General features: G+C 40.4%; 1 protein-coding gene and 1 pseudogene across 4 annotated transcripts in view; one reads left to right on the top strand and one right to left on the bottom strand.

The window, feature by feature from the left end:
* CBFA2T2 (CBFA2/RUNX1 partner transcriptional co-repressor 2) overlaps positions 1–24,305 on the bottom strand; it is a 146,365-nt gene that overhangs the window by 110,455 nt on the left and 11,605 nt on the right. The window contains exon 2 of one of the 4 annotated variants that reach the window (XM_072800612.1): positions 18,962–19,153. The exons of the other annotated variants lie outside the window; for them this stretch is intronic. The gene's annotated coding sequence lies outside the window, so the exon portion shown is untranslated. The remainder of the gene's footprint in view (positions 1–18,961; positions 19,154–24,305) is intronic. 4 annotated transcript variants of the gene reach the window in all.
* LOC140618850 (small ribosomal subunit protein uS10-like) lies at positions 21,864–22,676 on the top strand (annotated as a pseudogene).

The raw sequence follows: 24,305 nt of genomic DNA, 5'->3' as shown, positions 1-24,305 counted from the left end.
CTGAAAAAAACAATCCAGAGGGATCCCTGGGTGGCGCAGCGGTTTGGCGCCTGCCTTTGGCCCAGGGAGCGATCCTGGAGACCCGGGATCGAATCCCATGTCGGGCTCCCAGTGCATGGAGCCTGCTTCTCCCTCTGCCTGTGTCTCTGCCTCTCTCTCTCTCTGTGTGACTATCATAAATAAATAAAAAATTTATTAAAAAAAAACAAACAAACAAACAATCCAGAAAGAAGAAAGGAAGAGAATGAAGGAAGATATAGGATATACAGTCAGAATAACTTCATTTATATAAAATATACATATATTTGTAATTAACCCTATAGAAATTGCAAACTAACCCTAGAGTAATTAAAAGGAGATCAGTTTTGGGTGCCTGGGTGGCTCAGTCAGTAAATGTCTGCCTTCAGCTTGGATCATGATCCTGGGATCCTGGGATTCAACCCCCCACATTGTATTCCTTGCTCAGCAGGGAGCCTGCTGCTCCCCCTGCTTATGTTCATGCTCTCTGTCAAATGAATAAATAAAATCTTTAAAAATAAATAAATAAATGATAAAAAATAAAAGGAGATCAGTGTTTAGATAGTGCAAGGGAGCATAATAAGAGGGAGGGATTTTCAATGGGCATGAGGAAACTCAGAGTGACTGACATATTCATTATCTTGACTGTAGTGATGGTTTCACAGGTGTGTCCATGTCAAAACTTATCAAACTATACATTTTAAATATATATATTTACCGTCCATTATATCTCAATTTCTTAAAGAGTAAAAGAACAAAACAAAGTATATATAAGGGGAACAAGTGATAAAGGTTTAAGAAAAGTCAGGAAGGGGGGGATCCCTAGGTGGCTCAGCGGTTTGGCGCCTGCCTTTGGCCCAAGAGCGCGATCCTGGATTTGCAGGATCGAGCCCCGCATCCGCCTCCCGGCATGGAGCCTGCATCTCCCTCTGCCTGTGTCTCTGCCTCTTTCTCGCTCTCTGTGTCTATCATAAATAAATAGATAAATCGAAAGAAAGAAAGAAAGAAAGAAAGAAAGGAAGGAAGGAAGGAAGGAAGGAAGGAAGGAAGGAAGGAAGGAAGGAAGGAAGATCACGAAGAAGCACTGTTCAGGAGGGAATGGAGAGATCCCTGAGGACTCCAAGCAGGTTGAAATAGCTGGATATGAGAAAATAATGAAATAAGCCAACCATCATTTGTAGGCAGTGAGAAACATGGTCTGAAACACAAAGAGGAATCATTCCCTGAGAAAGACAGAGGACAGAGCATAAGGCAGAGGAAGGTTAGCTCAATACCTCATTAATCTATTACACACTACTTATGGTGCATTCCCCTTGGCCAGTCAGCTTTTTAAAATGCAAATGTCAGATTGCTCTCCTGGCTTATTTCACTGATAATTACAACTGAAATAAGAGATCCAGAAAAAAACCCATATTTCTCTCATGGGTCCTGTCCAATCAAACTTGGCTCAGTTTGCCTTGAAATGGTATTTCTCAAAAGAGTCTAACATACCTTGTATAATTCATCTTGATAGTAAGTATTTCAAAGAATCACATAGTTTACCAGAAAATACCTGAAACTAACTTATGTTTCTAAGTTGCTTAAAGCAAAGAGGAAAAACTTATCCAAAGTATTCTTGGGTCATAAATGTAACAAAAATGTCATGTTCTAAATAGCCCAGTGAAAAGAGCTAATAGATCTCTTACACTGCTGTCTAGATCAAGGATCCAGTCCCTACCCACTTCCCTACCCTTCTGCAATAAATCCAAATGCTACCTTCTCAATAAAGGTTTCTCAGTTCCCTCTTCATAGTGCTTCCTTGATAGAACTAATTACACTTTTCTGCCCCTTGACCAATAGCACTTAGCTCCTTAAGCTATTAGAGGTTAATAGATGTCCTACTCATCACAAACCCTAAACAGTGTTCTGTATATATTAGGTGCTAAAACAAAGAGTTTGATGGCGTAAAGCCAAAGGTGACAAGACCTAAAGAGGCCCAGAGCAAACCCAAGGCTCATCAGAGTTCCGGTTTCCCTTAAGTGTGGAAACTGCAAACTTCCTGAGTCTAAGAGGATGGATACTTGAGGGTTCATAACATCATTCTGTCTATATTCAAAATTCTCCATGTACATTGTTAAAAAATAATAAAAGGTAGGTGAAGATATAATCAAACTTTTTGTTTTTACTTTCCTACCTTTGAACTTCTCTTTCCTTTTTACTTTAAACTTGATCTTTGCCAGCCTCCCCCCTCCCTTGCTGTCAACAGGTCCACTGGGTCATTAGCCATTTAACAAATGGTGGTTTGGAGGATAAAAGACAGACCCTTTGCATAAGCAGTGGAATTCCAAATGCTAGACTCTTGGCTCCACAATGTCTGATTCAGAAGAACTGCTGGGAGCTATTAGTTTAGCTCGCCCACCCAAGCATATGAAGACTCCTAGAGTTCCTTTTACACCACTCCCATATGCCTCTCATTTATGCCTACACAGTTTTGTGATTGTGAGCTTTCATTTAGCACAGGAACAGATCAGATCCAGTGTAACCACAGAAATTATTAGGAAGATCTAAAGATATGGAATCCAAGAGGGAGCAGTTTCAAATATGGAATTGCAACAGATCAGAATTTTTTCTAGTGGGACAATAATACAACAAAAATGCACTTTCAAAATCCACAGACACAGATGAGAGGATATACAGTAACAGTGAAATGCATTCTGGCCTAAATGAAAGCATTTGCCATTTTATCAACTATCTTGTGCTTTCCCAACTGAGTCTTTGCAAGACTCCCCACTATACCTGCAACAGTAGCCTAAGTGATCTCTATTTTCATTTAAAAGGAGGGGGCAGTCTGGGTGGCTCAGTGGTTTAGTGCAGTCTTCAGCCCAGGGAGTGATCCTGGAGTCCTGGGATCAAGTCCCATGTCGGGCTCCCTGCATAGAGCCTGCTTCTCCCTCTACCTGTGTTGTGTCTCTGCCTCTCTCTATGTGTGTCTCTCATGAATAAATAAATAAAATCTTAAAAAAAAACAAAAACAAAAACAAAAAAAACCAACTTTTTAAAGTATTACTGCTTTCCTTTTTCTTAATACAAAGATACTGGGAGTAATCTTAGCCTTTTTTTTTTTTTCCACCACTGACAAGAAGAACAAAGTAAAGGGGAAAGAGATGGGAAGATCTCCTATAGTATTTACACTAGAATAAAAGAGGAATAGAAGGTTATTAAAAAGAACAAGCAATGTCATAATGTAAAAACAACTGTGGGCAGTGCAAACTCCCAGTGGGGAAAAGAAAAGGTTAAAACACTTCCTCACACAAGCCAACTGGTGGCACTGCACTGTGAGCCCAGGACTTGGTATTGGGTGGAACAAATTGAAAGTTGGTTCTTAGGCAGAGAAGCTTGATTCTTGCCCCCCAAAATGGACATAATAAGGAAGGTCAAGCATAATTATATATACACTCTGGCAAAAAGGTGTGGAATAGCTTAAGAGGCTACTTATAACTCATATCCTTGGTTCCACATCCAAGAACTAGAGACAGAAGTATTCAAAAACTGATCAAGGCCTCAGCCTTTGATTCAAGAAAGGTAGCCAACCAAACAAACCAAGCCAAACAAAAAATTCAGGACTCCAGTCATGAACTGCTCTTCTGTACATCATTTTAAAAGTTATCCTTCAGGGACACCTAGGTGGCTCAGCAGTTAAGCGCCTGCCTTCAGCTCAGGGCATGATCCCAGAGTCCCAGGATCAAGACCCACATCAGGCTCCCTGCATGGAGCCTGCTTTGCTTCTCCCTCTGCCTATGTCTCTGACTTTCTCTCTGTCTCTTATGAATAAATAAAATCTTAAAAAAAAGAGAGAGAGAATAATCTTAATTCATTACAAGGTCTATGGTTTAACCCAATAATATCTCAAATTTTTAAAGTTTATTTATATATTTTTTAAGATTTTATTTATTTATTCATGAGAGACACAGAGAGAGAGACAGTAAGAGAGAGAGAGGCAGAGAGACAAGACACAGGCAGAGGGGGCAGCCCCGGTGGCGCAGTGGTTTAGCGCCCCCTGCAGCCTGGAATGTGATCCCGTAGATCCAGGATCGAGTCCCACATCAGGATCCCTGCATGGAGCCTGCTTCTCCCTCTGCCTATGTCTCTGCCTCTCTCTCTTTCTGAATAAATAAATAAATCTTAAAAAAATAAATAAATAAAATAAAATAAAAATAAGACACAGGCAGAGGAAGAAGCAGGCTGCATGCAAAGAGACTGGCGCGGGACTCTATCCTGGGACTGGGATCACGCCCTGAGGGGAAGGCAGACACTCAACCACTGAGCCATCAAAGCATCCCAAGTTTATTTATTTTTAATAAATCTATACTTACCATGGGGTTGAAATTTACAACTCCGTGATCAAGAGCTGCACACTCTACCAAGTCAACTGGCTAGGTGTCCTGAGATTCTGCATTTTTAACAAGCTCCTAGGTGATGCTGCTAATCCCCAGAATATACAATGTGTATCTACTTTCCTCCTGGTTAAGGTAAATTTGATGTTGCCTGCCCCATCCTTTCTAGTTCTAAGAAGTATACATCTAGTAGATCACTGCAAAATTACCCTTAAAGACTCATCATTCCTCTCTGCTTTCTGTTAATCAAGCATAGCTGCTTGAACCTTTCAATTGGTTTTTTCTTTCCATTTTTTTTTTTTAAAAAGATTTATCTATTTATTTTAGAAAGAGGGCATGGGGTAGGGAGACAGGGAGGGGCAGAGGGAGAGAGGGCATGGGGTAGGGGGACAGGGAGGGGCAGAGGGAGAGAAAGAATTTTAAGCAGACTATCTGAGCTGAGCATGAATATCAAGGTGAGGCTCAATCCCACAACCCTGAGATCATGACCTGAGCCAAAACCAAAAGTGGAACACTGAATTGACTGAACCACCCAGGTGCCCCTCAACTGGCTTTTTTCTTAATCATAATTGGGGATCTTCTTTGAACCCTCTCAAATGCTGGCCACATCTCTCTCTTAAACTGAGAAATAAACAAACTGAGGTACATAAATATGAAGTTAAACCTTAAGTTTTCCCTGCACACAGCCCAATGGTATAATAACTTAATGAAACAACAATGTAATGCAGGTTCATTTTAGTTTGCAGTCCTAGATGAGATGAAATTATGTACAAAAACCAGTTGCGGGACTCCTGGGTGGCTCAGAAGTTGAGCGTCTGCCTTTGGCTCAGGGCGTGGTTCCCAGAGTCCCAGGATGGAATCCTGTGTCAGACTCCCTGCACGGAGCCTGCATCTCTCTCTGCCTGTGTCTCTACCTTTCTCTCTGTGTCTCTGATGAATAAATAAATAAAATCTTTAAAAAAAAAAAAAAAAAGTTGCTCCCCTACATAAATGAGCTTACTCACTTTGCTATTTGTTAAATATCACTAGATTTGAGAATTAAAGTTATTTTGAATTTTAACCCAATTCTCCAGGGAAACAAGCCATGATACTGAGAAGTAATTTCTCTAGATCTTAGTTTTTTCATCTGTGAATAGTTAGGGACAAAGGTCATGTTTGCTTTTTCATCTCACTTCCAAGAATCTATGACTCTAGAGTTTTTATTTCCCTCTAACTCCTCCTTTCATAGTGATGGGATATATGATCTTTATTTTGTTCTTCTTTTGCCTAATGAAAAGCCCTTTTGCTTACTTCCCAGTACTTGAGAGAGAAGAGCCTGCCATAAACTATATATACACATTACTATATTTATCCTTATAATGAATTATCTCAAAAAAGTTCATATAATGAGCTGGAAATATCCTGAAGTAACTAAAGTAAAAAAATCAAAACTAGGGACACGCCTGGGTGGCTCACTAGTTCAGTGTCTGCTTTTGGCGTGGGGCATGATCCCAGGATCTGGGATTGAGTCTCTCATCGGGCTCCCTGTGGGGAGCCTGCCTCTCTCTCTGTATCTCTCATGAATAAATTAAAAATCTTAAAAAAAAAAAAAAAAAAAAGATCAAAACTAAAGCTAAAAAAAACAGGCACTGGCTGGCCCAATTGGAAGAGCATGACTCTTGAACTTGGGATCATGAGTTCAAGCCCCATATTTAGTAGAGAGATTACTTTAAATAAATAATTTTTTAAAACCTTTGAATTGGGGGTGCCTGGGTGGCTCAGTGGTTAAGAGTCTGCCTTTGGCCCAGGGCGTGATCCTGTGGTCCCGGATCAAATCCCACTTCAGGCTCTCTGTGTGGAGCCTGCTTCTCCCTCTGCCTATGTCTTCACCTCTCTCTCTCTCTCCCTCTGTGTCTCTCATGAATAAATAAATAAAATATTTTTTAAAATTTTAAATTATCTTCAGTGGTAATCCAATAAACACACAAACAGCCAAATGTACACCTTTTTTGTCCCTTTGTTGTTATCCTGACCAGAGTCAACACCTGTAAGCAAGTTAAAAAAAAAAAAAAAAAGCTGTGTGTAGGTGTATGTGACTGGAGAACTGTGGCTGAAGAAAAGCAATCAATTAGCTCTTCTCCTAAGTCTTACCAGCTGTGTTTTCCTGATGATACAGAAATCTGTCCACCTGCTCCCACAGATGGTACAGCTGCAGCTTAAATAAAACACCTGGTTCTGTACATCCATTCCATGAAGTTTGTTAGAACAATGCTAGCTGCATATCAGGCAAGCCCCAGTCAGCATTTTCATTTATTGCCCAGATTAAGGCCAACTACAGGATGCTAAATATGCCTTTCATCCCCAAACATAAATATTACAATGTTAAAGAAGTTACTATAATAATGTCAAAGAATTAAAAAATGAATAAATAATAATCTTAAAGAATTGTTATAAAGTGTAGCAATCCTAGATTACAAATTTGGTTGTCATTAACCACTTCCCAAACTCTTTAATATAGAACATTTATAGTAAGATAATCCTAGTAAAACAAGCTCAACCACCAGCAGCCAGTACTTCTTATTAAGAATCGTAGTGTCAGTGTAATAAATGTGCTGAATGAACATAGTGCTAAATAAAAATCATGTCAGAAATGAGACTTTCTTCCTAGTTTTATACTTAAGAAACTTTACAAATGAGAAATTTTTTTACCTTAAATCAACTTCTATCAAAAATATTTTCTCCCCATTGAAGAAGATTCATCAATATTGGTAAACTAAAAACGATCATTTCTCTTAGGCAAAAAAAAAAAAAAAAACACTCATGAGGTTAAAAATGATTTCATGCCATAGTCCATGAGTTAGTCTGAATGCTGCAAAGTTACACTTTTTAGGGTATTTGATGGCTTATGGAGAAAATGATGTGAAATCCTGGAAATTAGGAATATCTCAAGAATACTGTAAACTATGGACATGAAAGCCTAGTTACCAAAAAAGACAACACAGCATTACCTGGTATATAAAAAGCAATCAAATTCAAGTTATGTGCCCTGGGTGAGAAATAAAATCCAACATCAGCCCCAGGGCACCTGGGTGGCTCAGTGGTTGAACGCCTCCCTTAGGCCCAGGGCTTGATCCTGGAGTCCCCAATCCCCAAATGAGTCCCACCATTAGGCTCCCTGCAGGGAGCCTGCTTCTCCCTCAGCCTGTGTCTCTGCCTCTGTGTGTCTCTCATGAATAAATAAATAGCCTGCTTCTCCCTCAGCCTGTGTCTCTGCCTCTGTGTGTCTCTCATGAATAAATAAATAAAATCTTTAAACAAAAAACATCAATCCCTCCTCCTCCCTACCACACTCAGCATTAACTAGCCTCTCTCCCTAATACTTTCTCAAACATCTCCATTTATCATTTACCACAAAGTGTCCTATTAGGTTTTTCTTCCCTATAATGCTTCCTCTAGCAAGATTTAGATCTTGGTACCTGGGTGGCTTAGTGGTTGAGCACCTGCCTTTGGCTCAGGTCGTGATCCCTGGGTCCTTTGATTGAGTCCTACATCAGGCTCCCCGTGGAGAGCCTGCTTCTCCCTCTGCCTGTGTCTCTATCTCTGGCTCTCTCTCTCTGTCTCTCATGAATAAATAAATAAAATCTTAAAAAAAAATTCAGATGGTCTTTTTGTCAGATTTAGACAAAAAGGCAATGGTTCCCAAAGTTGTTTTTAGACCACCCTTTAAGAGAACTACTTAAGGGGGCACCTGGGGGATCCCTGGGTGTCGCAGCGGTTTGGCGCCTGCCTTTGGCTAAGAGTGCGATCCTGGAGACCCGGGATCGAATCCCACATCAGGCTCCCGGTGCATGGAGCCTGCTTCTCCCTCTGCCTATGTCTCTGCCTCTCTCTCTTTCTCTCTCTGTGACTATCATAAATAAATAAAAATTTAAAAAAGGGGGGGCACCTGGGTGGCTCAGTGGTTGAGCCTTTGGCTCAGGTCATGGTCCTGGGATCCTGGTATCAAGTCCCACATCGGGCTCCTTGTAGGGAGCCTGCTTCTCCCTCTATGTCTCTGCCTCTCTCTCTGTCTCTCATGAATAAATAAATACAATCTTTTGAAAAAATAATAAGAGAACTACTTAGGAAGCCTGAGGAAATGCAGATTCCTGGGCCCTACCCCAATCTCTAGTATTTAAATCTCTGGGAGGTGAAATCCCAGAAATTATATTTAACAAATTTCCCAGATGCTTGAGGTACACACCAAAGTGTACAAATGCACAATTTTCTCCTCATTAATCATTATTTTAATATAAGCCTACATTTACCAGTTACTTGACAGTATTCAGTTTCATTACTCTGGAATTCTGAAAACACATACAAATTTATTTCCTGTTTCGTCTGTTTTGTCTCGCAAGAGTCTACTTCATTATCTCCCCAATTTGTCTCCTTGGTCCCCTGACTGGCCCAAAGCAGGTCTTTTTTTTTTTTTTTTTCAAAGCAGGTCTTGTATGAATGTTGAACTTATCCCACAAAAGCAGTTTGATTTCTTTTTCCTTCTGAGAAAAATATTCACAGCATAGGAATTTGATTATCATTTGATAAATGTATCATGAAGTTAGATATCAAAAGCGAAATGCATCATCTGTCATATGTATCGGTTTACAAAGATAGGGGGGAGGAATCACCAAAATATCTTTGTAGTATTAATGAACTGAAAACTGAAAACTGGCAATTTAAGTCTGGAGAGTTTGGTCCACCGGAATCTTTTCTTCCTCTAGGTCATCAATAGCAGAAGGGACCTGTTTTCATTTCCAGTACAGCTCTGTCCAGTTACAGGCTCATTAATTGCTCTTTCTACTTAGCAGACAGATGGAGAAACATCATCTCCTACACCTACAATCACAGGTAATATAGGTGGATCTGCAAGAGCCCACTGCTCCAAAATGGACAACCTTGCACTTTCTGAGAAAGGGAAAAATATCTGAATGGTGCCTGGCAACCTCATGAGGCAGTCAAACATATATCTGCCTTTTTTATAGAGCATTTGGAAAGTCCTCTGAAATGAAAGGTGTGATCACTTTTAAAGGCACCTCACTAACATTGAACAAATCAATACTAAATGTTGCTGCCGTTCATAAAATCTGTTCCAAGGTACTTAAAACAACTGAAAATGTTAAGTGTCTGGTCTTGTTTAAAGCAAAGGTCTAAGAGAAGTTTTGTGGACTTTCCATCTGACCAAAAATTATGAATACGCTGCAAAATATTATGTATAGTATGATTCCACTTATGAAAAACACTGTTCATTTGTGTATTACAGATGTATGTAAAGGTATCAAAAAAAAAGTCTGGAAATACAAACTTTCAGTCATGAGGTGAAAGGGAATTTTAACTTTTCACTATATTTGTCACAATTTTTTTTAAGAATGTCTTGAATTACTTTTGTAAAATACTTGTCAAAAATTTTACTGTCAAAGCAGAATACTCTTATAAAATAAATGATCAATCATTCAACATGGCTGAGAAACAGAACATGGTAGCTAACACAGTTAGTCTATATATTGCTGTGGAGTTAGGACTTGGGTTCAGGTCTTGTCTCTTCTACCTTATCAGAAGACAGGCCCTGAATCAGTCAGTTCATCACCCATGCAGCCCTGTTTCCTCAACTATAAAGTGTAGGTGGTAATGCTACTCAACTCACAGACTGTTTTGAGCACTGAAAAATATATGTGAAATCCTCAAATAAACTATTATTTTTCAAATTATGTACGTATCACAAATATGCTTTAAAATACAATGTAAAAAGCTTAAAGCTTTCTTCAGGTATTCACTATATACTTTATACACGATTTATGTATAAATACTATATACAAGTCAAAATGAATCTCTAAGGTCACTACAGCAATGATCATTTTACAAACAGTAACAAACTATGCGAGACTAAATCTATACAAAGTCTAGTAATTTCAGTCACAGATCTTTCAAAGAAGTACCCAGGAACTTTCTCAATAAATTAATTCTTATATTTTACTTCCTTCTCAAATAGCTCTCACAAAAAAAAGAAAAATCTATACAATCTAAATTCTAAATAAGGAGCTTTACAAGTATTCAAATGAGGGAACCCCAGGTGGCTCAGTGGCTTAGGGCTGCCTTCAGCCCAGGGAGTGATCTTGGAGACCCAGGATCGAGTCCCACGTCGGGCTTCCTGCATGGAGCCTGCTTCTCCCTCTGCCTGTGTCTCTCTGCCTCTCTCTCTTTTTTCTCTCATGAATAAATAAAGTATTTTTTAAAAATTAAATTAAAAAATAAAAGACATCTCACATACAAAAGGTACTCTATCAAATTCTTGGTTCACCATCCTATCTCAAACTTATCTGGGGTTCCTAATGTCTCCCCAGTCTTCTTTAAATCGGTAAATTAGCAACTTAAGCCAATAATCTTGGAGTCATACTTGACACACAACCTCCAGCTCATATAAAATCCACTGAAGCAAATCCTATCAGCTGTATCTTCAAAATATCCTGAATCCAACTATTTCTCCTCATCTCCACTGTTAACATTCTGGTCCAAACCACCAAACGCCTCTCTCTTGTCCTACAGCATTAATTTAATCCACATTCCAGCTTCTACTCTTGCCCCAAGAAGAATGTTTTCCCCAAGAGCAGAGTAATCTCTTTAAAACGCAAAGGATATCATAAATAAATAAATAAATAAAAAATTAAAAGGGATCCCTGGGTGGCGCAGCGGTTTGGCGCCTGCCTTTGGCCCAGGGCGCGATCCTGGAGACCCGGGATCGAATCCCACATCGGGCTCCCAGTGCATGGAGCCTGCTTCTCCCTCTGCCTGTGTCTCTGCCTCTCTCTCTCTCTCTGTGACTATCATAAATAAATAAAAATAAAAAAAAATTAAAAAAAAATAAATAAATAAATAAAACGCAAAGGAGGGCAGCCCGGGTGGCTCAGCGGTTTAGTGCCTGCCTTCAGACCAGGGTGTGACCAGGTCCCGCTCCCTGCGGGGAGCCTGCTTCTCCCTCTGCCTGTGTCTCTGCCTCTCTGTGTCTCTCATGGATAAATAAATAAAATCTTTAAAAAAAATAAATAAATAAAAGGCAAAGGAGAGGGATCCCTGGGTGGCTCAGTGGTTTAGCGCCTGCCTTTGGCCCAGGGCGTGATCCTGGAGTGTCGGGCTCCCGGCGTGGAGCCTGCTTCTCCCTCCTGTGTCTCTGCCTCTCTCTCTCTCTCTGTGTGTGTCTATCATAAATAAATAAATAAATAAATCTTTAAAAAAAAAAAAAACAGGCAAAGGAGATGGGATGCCTGGGTGGCTCAGCAGTTGAGGTCTGCCTTTAGCTCAGGGGGTGATCCCAAATCCAGGGTTAGAGTCCCACATCAGGCTTGCTGCAAGGAGCCTACTTTTCCCTCTGTATCTCTGTCTCTGTGTCTCTCATGAATAAATACAATCTTTTTAAAAATAATAATAAATAAAATAAAAGGTAAAGGATAATGTCACTTAGCTCAAACCTTCCAAACCTGTCACTTAGCTTTCCCATCTCATTCAGAAAATCCAAAATCCTTTCTATAACTCTTAAGGTGCTCCATGGTCTAGCCCTATTTACCTCCCTGAGATGAGCTGTTGCCCTTACTCAATGTGTTCCAATCTTACTAGCCTCCTTGCTGCTTTGTGAATGTACCAAGTATGCTTCCACCTCAGGGTTTTAACACTTGCTATTTATTCCCTTTGCCTGAACTCCTCCTCTCTCAGAGGCTAGTTTACTTTCTTCAGATCTTTGTCCAAATGTCACTTCATCAGAAGTCTTCCTCAACCACTCTAACAGCACTCCCAATCACCTTCTATCTAATGTACTTTTTAATACTTTAGTGCTAACTATATTAAACAAGTGTGTACAAAATATGTTTTGTTTTATTTTATTTATTTATTTATTCATTCATTCATTCATTCATTCATTCATTCATGAGAGACACAGAGACATAGGCAGAGGGAGAAGCAGGCTCCCTGCGGGGAGCCTAAAGTGGGACTCAATTCCAGATCCCAGGATCATGCCCTGAGCCAAAGGCAGATGCTCAACCACTGAGCCACCAGGCTCTCTCAAAATATGTTTCTAATCACATTAAATTTCAAGATCTGTGAGAGGGTTTCATTTTGTTCACTACTGCATCCCTCAGACCTTGTACAAAGTAGAGGCTCAGCAAAAGTTAAGACTGTTAAGAATGTAGAATAAATGGAATTCTCACAGACTGCTAGTGCAAATATAAACTGATACAACAACTCTGGAAACCTCTTTAGCAGAATCTACTAAAGCTGAACATATACACAATCAATGACCCTCTAATTCCACTGCTCGGTACTGACCCAACAGAAAAACATACATACATATACCTAGACATAGACATACATATACCTAGACATAGAAGAATGTTCCCTGAAGCATTATTCCTCAAAACCCCAAATTGGAAACAACCAAAATATCCATCATCAAGAGAATGGATAAACTGTGGTATATTTTTACTATGGAAGTCTATATGGCAATGAGAATGACTTACTGACACAAGAACATGTGATATTATCATTGAGCAAAAGCCGCCAGATACAGAAGAAAACACAGTATATGACTTTTTACATATAATGTTCCTTGAAAAAAAAAAGACAAACCTAATGAAGAGTGAAGAGGTCAGGATATTGGTTACCCTGGGGAAGAAGGGAACAACAACTTGTGAGTGAGAGGTAGGTCTGAAGTAGCTGCTGTTAACATTCTATTTCTTAAAAAAAAAACAAAAAACAAAAAAAAAAACCATTCTATTTCTTGATCTGGATAGGTGTTACATAAGTATGATCATTGAAAATTCACTGAGCTGTACCTTTATGATTTATGGGGTTTTTAATACAAAATTTGCATAGACAAAAATTACAGGAAGAGAGAAACACTGTCAAGCTATCTTCTAAACAGTTATTGCAACTAATATTTCACTAATCTTTTTTTAAGATTTTATGTATTTATTTGACAGAGAGAGCGAGTACAAGCAGGAGGAGTGGCAGGCAGAGGGAGAGGGAGAAGCAGGCTCCTTGCTGAGCAGAAGCCCAATGTGGGGCTTGATCCCAGAACCCCGGGGTCATGACCCGAGCCAAAGGCACACATCTCACTGACTGAGCCACCCAGGCGCCCCTATGATTTTTTTTTTTTAAGATTTATTCATTTACTTTTGATAGAGAGCAGTGCAAGCTGGAGGAGGGACAGAGGGAGAAAGAGAGAAGCAGACTCCCTGCTGAGGATGGAGCCCCACCAGGGCTCTATCCCACCACATGAGATCATAAACTGAGCAGATATCAAGAGTTGAAGGCTCAACCAAGTGAGTCACCCACGCACCCCATTTATCTTTTAAACATCCTTCATCAGTAGCCATAGCAAAAATGATTTTTTATTAAAAAAATATTTTCATTTAAAATATAATCCATGATTAAGTGGATTATAAAGCTACATCTTCTAGTCACCTATAAACTAGAATCCAGGTGCTAAGAAAACCAATCCAAAGCTGCTTTCTCACTATACCATACTGTCTACCTAGATACAAGAACCTATTTAAATAAGAAAAATTTATTCATCTGTTACTGACAGATCTTTCCACAAAAGTTTCTTTTTTAAAATATCATCCAGGGTAAATTTAATAAAACCTGAAGCTTTCTTTTCCTCTTTAATCTGTGGAATCAAAATCAATCTGTCATGTTCTAATATTTAATTGGCATAGATTGTCTGTTTTCCCTGGAATCAAGAAAAGGGTTCACATGTAAACAGGATTAATCTGGCAAATAAATACACAAAGAGATTCTTTTCCTAAAGCAAGTTTGTGCTCTACACTGGGCTAAACCCTCACATAATAAATTAACTCTTCAGCAGCCTCCAAGCTCAAAAGCTGAAGTCAACCAATTAAGCCCTAATGAGATACCAATTTCTTATTTTTGATAGAAGTTTAAATAAACCCTTCTTGGGGATTCCTGGGTGGCTCAGTGGCTTGGTGCCTGCCTTTGGCCCAGGGCATGATCCTGGAGTCCTGGGATGGAGCCCCACATCAGGCTCCCTGCATGGAACCTGCTTCTCCCTCTGTCTGTGTCTCTGCCTCTCTCTCTCATGAATAAATAAATAAAATCTTAAAACAAACAAACAAACAAACCCCTCTTGGTTTTATAAGTCCCTATCAACCACCCAAATAATCCTGTCACACTTACTTCCAAATTGGTAGTTATGAATATAAAAAAAGCTTTGATTACTGCATATTACAGCTTTCACTGCCATAACCATGTGCTTTAAAAATTATGGAATTGGAGGGTGCCTGGCTGACTGAGTGGGTAGAGTGTGCAACTCTTCATCTCAGGGTTGTGAGTTCAAGCTCTATATTGGGTCTAAGAGATTACTTAAAAAAAAAAAAAAATCCTCAAAAAAAGGGAGAATTTCAATTGTTTTAAAAATGGAAACAATCGGGCAGCCCAGCCCGGGTGGCTCAGCGGTTTAACACTGCCTTCAGCCCAGGGCACAATCCTAGAGACCCCGGATCGAGTCCCATATCAGGCTCCCTGCATGGAACTGCCTCTCCCTCTGCCTGTATCTCTGCCTCTCTCTCTCTCTCTCTCTGCATGTCTCTCATGAATAAATAAAATCTTTTTTAAAAAATGGAAACAATAGCCTTAATTTGAAAAGATGACTGATAGGGACGCCTGGGTGGCTCAGTGGCTGAGCTGTTGAGCATCTGTCTTCAGCTAAGGGTGTGATCCCAGGATCCGGGATGGAGTACTGCATCGGACTCCCTAGAGGGAGCCTGCTTCTCATTCTGCCTACATCTCTGCCCCTCTCTCTAAATATAAACATATATTTAAAAAATTTAGTTTATCAGTCATTGTTTTTTAAAGATTTTATTTATTTATTCATGAGAGACACACACCCACAGAGAGAGAGAGACAGAGAGAGAGAGAGAGAGGCAGGCAGAGGGAGAAGCAGGCTCCATGCAAGGAGCCCGATGTGGGACTCAATCCTGGGTCTCCAGGATCACACCCCGGGCTGCAGGCGGCACTAAACCGCTAAACCGCTGCGCCACCGGGGCTGCCCTGATAAACTAAATTTGACTTAATTGCTGTCTCCAAACTTTGCATGTCCTATAATCTGCAGTTATCTTATTCACCTGCAACCACCAAAACAAACAAATAAGCAATTGCTAAAGGTTGTTAGATACCATGTACAATGTTATCTGGTCTGAAGATTTATTGTCTTAATTCATGGAACCAGAGACTGTGGAATGAGAAGGACCTCAAAGATCCTTTTCTTTTGCCTTTCCTGTATTTAGAGCATTCCTTCTCAAAATATCTGTGTGTCCACTAGGTGGACATAACAGGTGCTCAAAATGAGTTCAAGGACACAGGCAACTATTCAATCAGAGGCAGAGTATTCAATCACTGTGTTTTTGTGCTGGTAAAAGGTAGTTTCATAAAAATGAGAAGAAAGCTGACTTCTATTAATACAAGCACAAAGCTTATTATCAACAATTGAAAATAATATAAGGCCAGAGTTTCTGAGGAAAAACAAGTTGACAATATGAGTTAGATATGTTTGCTGTCAAAAGATGCACTATAAGTCATAAGTCTTTATGGGATACCAAGTTACATCTCAACTTTTCCTTCATGCTAGAAAAGAAATTGTCTTCTAGGAGTATAATCCTACCAGCAGCACTGGTAGGTGCTGGCAGTAAAGAAAGGACAGAAATTGTTTAAACAATGGCTGTTAAAAAAACAAAAACAAAAACAAAAAAAACAATGGCTGTTAACCAGGAAGATATGGTAGAGAGTCACCAGGGCGGCTATTTCCAAAAACATATGAGACATCCTCTCACAGAATTTTATCACAATATGGATGGCACATTGATATTCTAATAACTCACCAAGGTAATTCCTTTTTTTTTTTTTAAGATTTATGTATTTATTTATGAGAGACACAGAGGGAGGCAGAGACATAGGCAGAGGGAGAAGCAGGCTCCATGCAGGGAGCCCAATGCGGGACTTGATCCTGGATCCCAGGATCACGCCCTGAGCTGAAGGCAGACACTCAACCGCTGAGCCACCCAAGCATCCTTTTTTTTTTTTTTTAAGATTTTATTTATTTAAGCTTTGCGCTTATAGCCAATGAGATTTATCCGAGGCGCGATTATTGCTAATTGAAAGATTATATTTATATATCTGACACACAGAAGTAGAAAGAGCACAAGCAGAGGGAATGGCAGAGGGAGAGGGAGAAGCAAGCTCCATGCTGTACAGGGAGCCCGATGCAGTACTCGATCCCAGGACCCTGGGATCATGACCTGAGCCAAAGGCAGACATTCAACTGACTGAGCCACCCAGGTGCCCACTCCCCAAGGTAAATCTGATCACACACCACCAATCCACCCATCCTCTCACCCCAGAGGAAAACCAGTTTTCCAGTCATCTAGAACCAGAGGCTTAAAACACAGAAAGCTAAGAGCTGGGGAAGCTATTTAATGAAACAATCAGCTGAACTGTTGTATACTTATTTCTAATTCTTCAAAACTAGGAGAATAAAAAATTGTGAGCAAGGGACACCTGGGTGGCTCAGCAGTTGAGTGCCTGCCTTTGGCCCAGGGCTGATCCTGGAGTCCCAGGATCGAGTCCCACATCAGGCTCCCTGCATGGAGCCGGATTCTCTATCTGCCTGTAGCCTGATTCTCTCTCTGCCTGTATCTCTGCCTCTCTCTGTGTCTTTCATGAATAAATAAATAAAATCTTAAAAAAAAAAAATTGTGAGCAACTACCTATAAGCTACCCTATTCTTCTACTCCCTTGGTTCTTTTCATTTTTTTAAAGGAATCTCTACTCCTCAATGTGGGGCTTGAACCACAGCCCTGAGATCAAGCATCACATGCTCTACCGACTGAACTAGCCAAGCATGTCTCCTTGATTCTTTGAGTTAAACACTCACTGAAACACTCAACATCCTAGTGAGTAGATTACACCTCAGTATTTCATGGTAATGGCAATATGTCAGCAGCACTAACATGCAGTGTGACCATCTACACAAGGCAATTCTCTCAGTCAGATTTTTTTTCTTTTTTTTTTTTTTTTTCAGATTTTTTTTCTTTAAAGATTTTATTCTGGGGGGTGCTTGGGTGGCTCAGTTGGTTAGGCATCTGCCTTCAGCTTGGGTCATGGTCCTGAGGTCCTGAGGTTGAACCCCATGTCAGGCTCCCTGTTCAGCAGGAAGTCCGCTTCTCCCTCTGCCTCTGCTCCTCCCTTCTGGTCATGCTCTCTCTCACCATCTCTCTCTCTCAAATAAATAAATAAAATATTTGAAAAGAAAAAAATGTTTTATTTATTTGAGAAAAAGTGCATACAGAGGAAGAGGGAGCCTGACATGGGGCTCAATCCCCGGACCCTGATGGAACCAATGACCTGAGCCAAAAGCATATGCTTAGTCAACTGAGCCACCCAGGAACCCTCTAGCCAGACTTTTCTATAGCTGTTAATATAGTAATTTTACAGTACCAGGCAAGATGTCATCACCATCAATGTCAATATACAGGTGACTCTTCAATGCCCCTACCTTGGGGACAAATTTTTAGCCTAACATTCAAAGTTTTCCATAGCTCTGCCTCAAACTGCCTTCACTCCTGGTTTTACTAAGTTTATCTTGCACCTTCCACTTTGGATGCCTTTGCTTATTCTAAGAGTTGGCAACTGAAGTCATCTCCCACCTCACCCCTTTCAAACCCTGCCCAGAGTCTGCTTCTGTAAAGGCTGTGGCTAACAATTTTTACATTAAAAAAGGGAGGGGAGGGGGCGCCTGGATGGCTCAGTCAGTTAAGTGACTGCCTTCCGCTCCAATCATGATCCCAGGGTGCTGGGATGGAGCCCCACATTGGGCTCCCTGCTCAATGGGGAGTCTGCCTCTCCCTCTCCCTTATCCCCCAACCCTGCCACTGGGCTCTCTCTCAAATCAATAAATCTTTTTTTTTTGTTTAATTATAAATAAATAAATAAATAAACAAACAAACAAATAAATAAATGGAGGAAGACATATGACAGAGACCATGTATCCCACAAAGCCAAATTTTTATTAGACCCTTCATAGAAAGTTTGCCTACTCTTGGCTTACTCCACTTCTCAGAACCTCAAATTATTTCCTTTATCCCATTTCTCCTATCTACCAATCTAAGATCTACTCATCCATCAAAATATAGCTGAATATTTAGCAAAGCCTTTCTTGCTACCTTCAATGATATACCTTCTTTCTCTTCTAAATTTATCTCCTCTGCCTCCCTTTGCATAATGTATCCCTTTCCAAACACTAAATCGTGGGATACCTGTGGCTCAGCGTTTAAGTGTCTACCTTCAGCCCAGGGCGTGATCCTAGAGACCCAGGATGGAGTCCCGCATCGGGCTCCCTGAATGGAGCCTGCTTCTCCCTCTGCCTGTGTCTTGCCTCTGCCTCTCTCTCTGTGTCTCTCGTGAATAAATAAATAAAATCCTTAAACACACACACACACACACACACACACACAAAATAGAGATGCAAGGTCTGACAAAAAGGCTACTGCATTTACCTAATTATGTTGCTGCTTCCTGTCTTGCCCCTTCAAATCCATCTTCAGGGATCCCTGGGTTGCTCAGCTGTTTAGTGCCTGCCTTCGGCCCAGGGCATGGTCCTGGAGTTCCGGGATCAAGTCCCACATCGGGTTCTCTGCATGGAGCCTGCTTCTCCTTCTGCCTGTGTCTCTGCCTCTCACTCTCTCTCTCTGTGTCTCTCATGAATAAAAAAAAAAAAAAAAAAAAAAAATCCATCTTCATTTGACCACCAGAAAACTCTAGAACACAATCTTAACTATGTCATTCCCTCTTCCTTTCTTTTTCTATTAGCTATAGAATAAAGTCCAAGCATAAAAATAAATCCCTGACCCCTGCCTGCTTCTCTAATCTTATCTCCTGCCATTCTTCCCCTCGTACATTATACTCCAGTAACATAACTGCTTTTAGTACCTCCAAACCTGATCCAATCTTAACATCCCCCATCTCCTACCCCTTCTTTACTTGGGTTGCATGCTTTGCTGGTAAGAGTACAAAACTGATATACTATCTCCAGAGATTAACGTAGTAACATCTATCAAAATTATACAAAGTGGGGATCCCTGGGTGGCGCAGCGGTTTGGCGCCTGCCTTTGGCCCAGGGCGCGATCCTGGAGACCCGGGATCGAATCCCACGTCGGGCTTCCGGTGCATGGAGCCTGCTTCTCCCTCTGCCTGTGTCTCTGCCTCTCTCTCTCTCTCTCACTGTGTGCCTATCATAAATAAATAAAAAATTAAAAAAAAAAAATTATACAAAGTGTAGGGGCCCCTGGGTGGCTCAGTTAAGCAGCTGCCTTCAGCTCAGGTCATGATCCCAGCATCCTGGGATCCAGTTCTGCATTGGGCTCTCTGCTCAGTGGGTAGTCTGCTTCTCCCTCTGCCTCTCCCCTCCCCCCCCCCCCAGCTAATGCTTGCTTGTGGTCCCTCTCTCGCTCAAATAAATAAAATCTTTTAAAAAATTACACAAAGTGTATTCTCCCTCCCCGGCAATTCTACTTCTAGGAATTTAATTCCACAGATTTATGAAATGACATTTTTAACAAAATTATGCAGCTTTGTTTCTAACAGAAAGACTGGCATCTAGATGTCCATCCATAATGGACTATAGGGGAAAAAAAGTATGGTGCACCCATACAATAAAACACAATGCAGGGATGCCTGGGTGGTTCAGCAGTTTTGCATCCACCTTTGGCTCTGGACGTGATTCCAGAGTCCTGAGATCAAGTCCCACATCAGGCTTCCTACATGGAGCCTGCTTCTCCCTCTCCCTGTGTCTCTGCCCCTCTCTATGTGTCTCTCATGAATAAAATTTTTAAAAAATAAATAAATAAAAATAAATGGATTATGTAAATACATTGCCAGTCCAAAAATTAATTTTCTAAAAAGATGTTGGAAAAGAAAAAACTGGGACGCCTGGGTAGCTCAGTGGTTGAGTATCTGCCTTTGGCTCAGAGCATGATCCCAGAGTCTCAGGATCGACTCCCATATCAGGCTTCCTGCATGGAGCCTGATTCTCCCTCTGCCTGTGTCTCTGCCTCTCTCCTAAATAAATAAATAAAATCTTAAAAAAAAAAAAAAAAAAAAGAAATCAAGAGTATCTTAGAAAATCAATGACCTTTAGCTACTGTAATAATTTACTCCTTTTTTAAAAAAAGTAGGCTCCACACCCAGCGTGGAGCCCAACTCAGAGCTTGAACTCACAACCCAGACATCAACAACTGAACTGACTCAAGTTGGATGCCCAACTGACTGAGCCACTTAGGTGGCCCTGGTCCACCTTCTTGTATCATTAACTGTGTCTGTCTTTCTAGGAGAAAATAAATATTAGACTCTTCAAATAAATGATTTATTGAACTCAACTATCAGAGTAAAGAGAACCAAGAGACCAAACTGGCAAGTAAACTAAAATAATGTACAAAAATAGGACAATCAGGAGTTGATTTTAGGATCTCAAGTTACTATTTAATAACTATGGTTTTTAGGGAGACTGATTTATCACATCATTCCTCATTCCATCATTCCTCAGCCACAAAACTAGCATGGGGTGGGTGGGGAATGTGGGTGGTTCAGTTAACTAAAGGTCTGCATTCAGCTCAAGTCGCACTCCAGGATCAAGCCCTGCATCAGGCTCTCTGCTGAGAGTCTGCTTCTCCCTCTTCCTGACCTTCCCCCACTGCCAGCTCATGCTCTCATTCTCAAATAAATAAAATCTTTAAAAAAAAAACAAAACAACAACAACAAAAAAAACTAGCATGGACTATTTAAAGACTCATAGAAAGTTCACAGCAAGCCAAGTATTATATCCACAGCTGTAGCTAGGTGCTCAGCAGCTGAGGCATGTTTTGGCATTCCACTTTCTTCCTGAAAAATTCTCTACCTCCACTGATTGAGCTAGAATCTTTGCTTTACTGTTTCCCAACACAACTCTCTCCAACAGAATCAACATTTCAAGGAAAAATGATGGCATTACCATCCATATTTACTTAAAACCCAGTTTTCAAGGCTTTCATTGGACAAAGTGTTAGGACACAGAAGAAAATATAAGCTGAAGATCTCTGAGGACAGGGACTGAATCTTTCTCTCCTTGGCAGCCCCATGGCATTTAGTACAGTCCCTGCATCTATCTAAGAGCACCACGATATAGTGGTTAAATAAATGGCTTCCCCTAGACTAGGAAAGGGCTGTATCTATACTGCTTAATTTTAAAACTAGATTCATGTATTACTCACATAAAACAAAGTAAATATGAATAAAGGGGGACCCTCTGTCTTTGTGTGTATTATAGTAGTACTGGCCACTTTACTGTTCAGTCTCGTATTACATTCCTTCTTCTTTATTCCTATACAATCATTTTTCCTGCAAACTTGGCTTTCATGAACAGCTATGGAACCAACTAAAAATGGAGATTATAAAATCATGCATGTAAGAACACATGGTGGTTTTATACGTGCTTTTATAGTCCCTCAGTCAATTCTCTTCTCGGTAGACAAAGATAAGGCTGTCCTTATTTTACAGATGAAACAAACTCAAAATCCAAATATGAACAGCCCAATGTTACACTGCTTCTGAGCTGGAGATGAAAGGAAGCCTAGGGATAAACACTTATGTCTTCACTTACTACACTTCTTTTTTTTAAGCTGTATTTATTTAGGGACACCTGGGTGGCTCAGTGGTTGAGCACCTGCCTTCGGCTCAGGTTGTGATCTCAGAATCCTGGAATCAAATCCAGCATGGGGCTCCCTGTGGGGGGCCTGCTTCTCCCTATGTCTATGTCTCTGCCTCTCTCTCTGGGTCTCTCATGAATAAATAAGACCTTTAAAAATAAATAAATAAAAACAATAAAGAGACCAGGAAGACACCCATGGAACTAGAGGTGGCGATTCACCAAATTAGAATTACTCTAACCAGGAGCGCATGTAAAATCTTTGGAAAAGGTATGCGCTAACCTGATGAGAGGTGCAAAGGAAAAGAATCTCAAAGTGAAAGGACCAGTATGGATGCCTACTAAGACTCTGAGAATCACTACAAGAAAGACTCCTTGTGGTGAAGGTTCTAAGACTGGATCATTTTCAGATGAGGACCCACAAGTGACTCCTTGATCTGCACAGTCCTGAGATTGTTAAGCAGACTACCTCCATCAGAATTGAGTCTGGAGTTGAGGTTGAAGTCACCATCACAGATGCTTTTTTTTTTTAAGACTTTTTAAAAAAGATTTATTATGAGAGACAAAGAGAGAGAGGCAGAGACACAGGCAGAGGGAGAAGCAGGCTCCTCGAAGGGAGCCAGATGTGGGACTTGATCCCGAATCCCAGGATCACACCCTGAGCTGAAGGCAGACGCTCAACCGCTGAGCCATCCAGGCATCCCAATCACAGATGCTTAAATCAACCTTTCTTAATAAATTGTCTGAGAAAGAAAGAAAGAAAGAAAGAAAGAAAGAAAGAAAGGAAGGAAGGAAGGAAGGAAGGAAGGAAGGAAGGAAGGAAGGAAGGAAGGAAGGAAGGAAAGAAAGAAAGAAAGAAAGAAAGAAAGAAAGAAAGAAAGAAAGAAAGAAAGAAAGAATTTGAAAGCTATTCATCTGAAGGGCACCTGGATGGCTCATTTAGGCAAGTATCCAACTCCTGGTTTTGGCTCATGTCACCAGATCGAGCTCCATGTCTCACTCCTCTCCCTCCACCCCACCAACCTTGCTTGCACATGCTCACTCTTAAAAAAAAAAGAAAAGCCTTACCACCTACATATATAAATAAATAAAAGTATTTACAAAAAACAAAACTATTCATCTGAAAGAAATAAAAACTATTTCTGGAGTAAGGAAGATAACTTCAATGGCTGAGAGTCAATCAAATGTCCTCTCAAAAGGTGAACAAAAATACTGAGATGTACTTGAAATTAAGAATTTCTTTTTTTTTTTTTTTAACTATGTCTGCCCTTCTTTTTAAGATTTTATTTATTCATGAGAGACCTAGAAGGCAGAGACATAGGCAGAGGGAAAAGCAGAATCCTTGCAGGAGCCCAATGTGGGACTCCATCCCAAAACTTCATCATCACACCCTGAGCCAAAGGCAGACGCTCAACCACTGCACCACCCAGGTGTCCCTGAAATTAAGAATTTCAAGTTCTTTTGAAATTTTACCAAGATAGAAGCACCAAGAAAACAATGAAACCATACAGGAGTTGTTTTTTCACCCATGTCTGGCTTTATATGATAAATTTGTTCCTTAAAGTATACATCACATTCTCTTAAGTTGAATTGCATTTAAATGATTGAGCTACAAAAAGTAACTTTTAAACACAATACATTGACCACATACCCTCACAGACTAAAGACAACATACAACCTAGACACAAACAGGTTTACCAACTGAATTCCACTTAGTTGCTATTCCCCAGAAATTAACAATTCTGGAGCTATTTTCTGAGTACCCTAGGAAGTAAGTAATTTGTGCATTATATGAGTCAGGCTTACTACCCCTTGGCAAGGGAAGGGTTTTACAAACAAAAAGGAGAAAGGCTAAATTAACTTTTGGGGTGGAAACATTAGTATACTCATGGTATCTATTATATACAGATACAAGTAGAAAAAAGTTAGATGTGTGTGTATATGTAAATATATGTATATGTATCCATTTCCTAGCTCTGTCCATTAAAACAATCTAGAAGCAATGATTTAGCAATGAGCACACACAACACCTAGATATTGATTTCAAAATAGGGATCCCTGGGTGGTGCAGCGGTTTGGCGCCTGCCTTTGGCCCAGGGCGCGATCCTGGAGACCCGGGATCAAATCCCACGTCGGGCTCCCGGTGCATGGAGCCTGCTTCT

The sequence above is a fragment of the Canis lupus genome, chromosome 26 (assembly GCF_048164855.1).
Source record: "Canis lupus baileyi chromosome 26, mCanLup2.hap1, whole genome shotgun sequence".
Taxonomy (NCBI): Eukaryota; Metazoa; Chordata; class Mammalia; order Carnivora; family Canidae; genus Canis; species Canis lupus.
The sequence above is the reverse complement of the archived record's forward strand: the minus strand, read 5'-3'. Positions and strand labels throughout refer to the sequence as shown.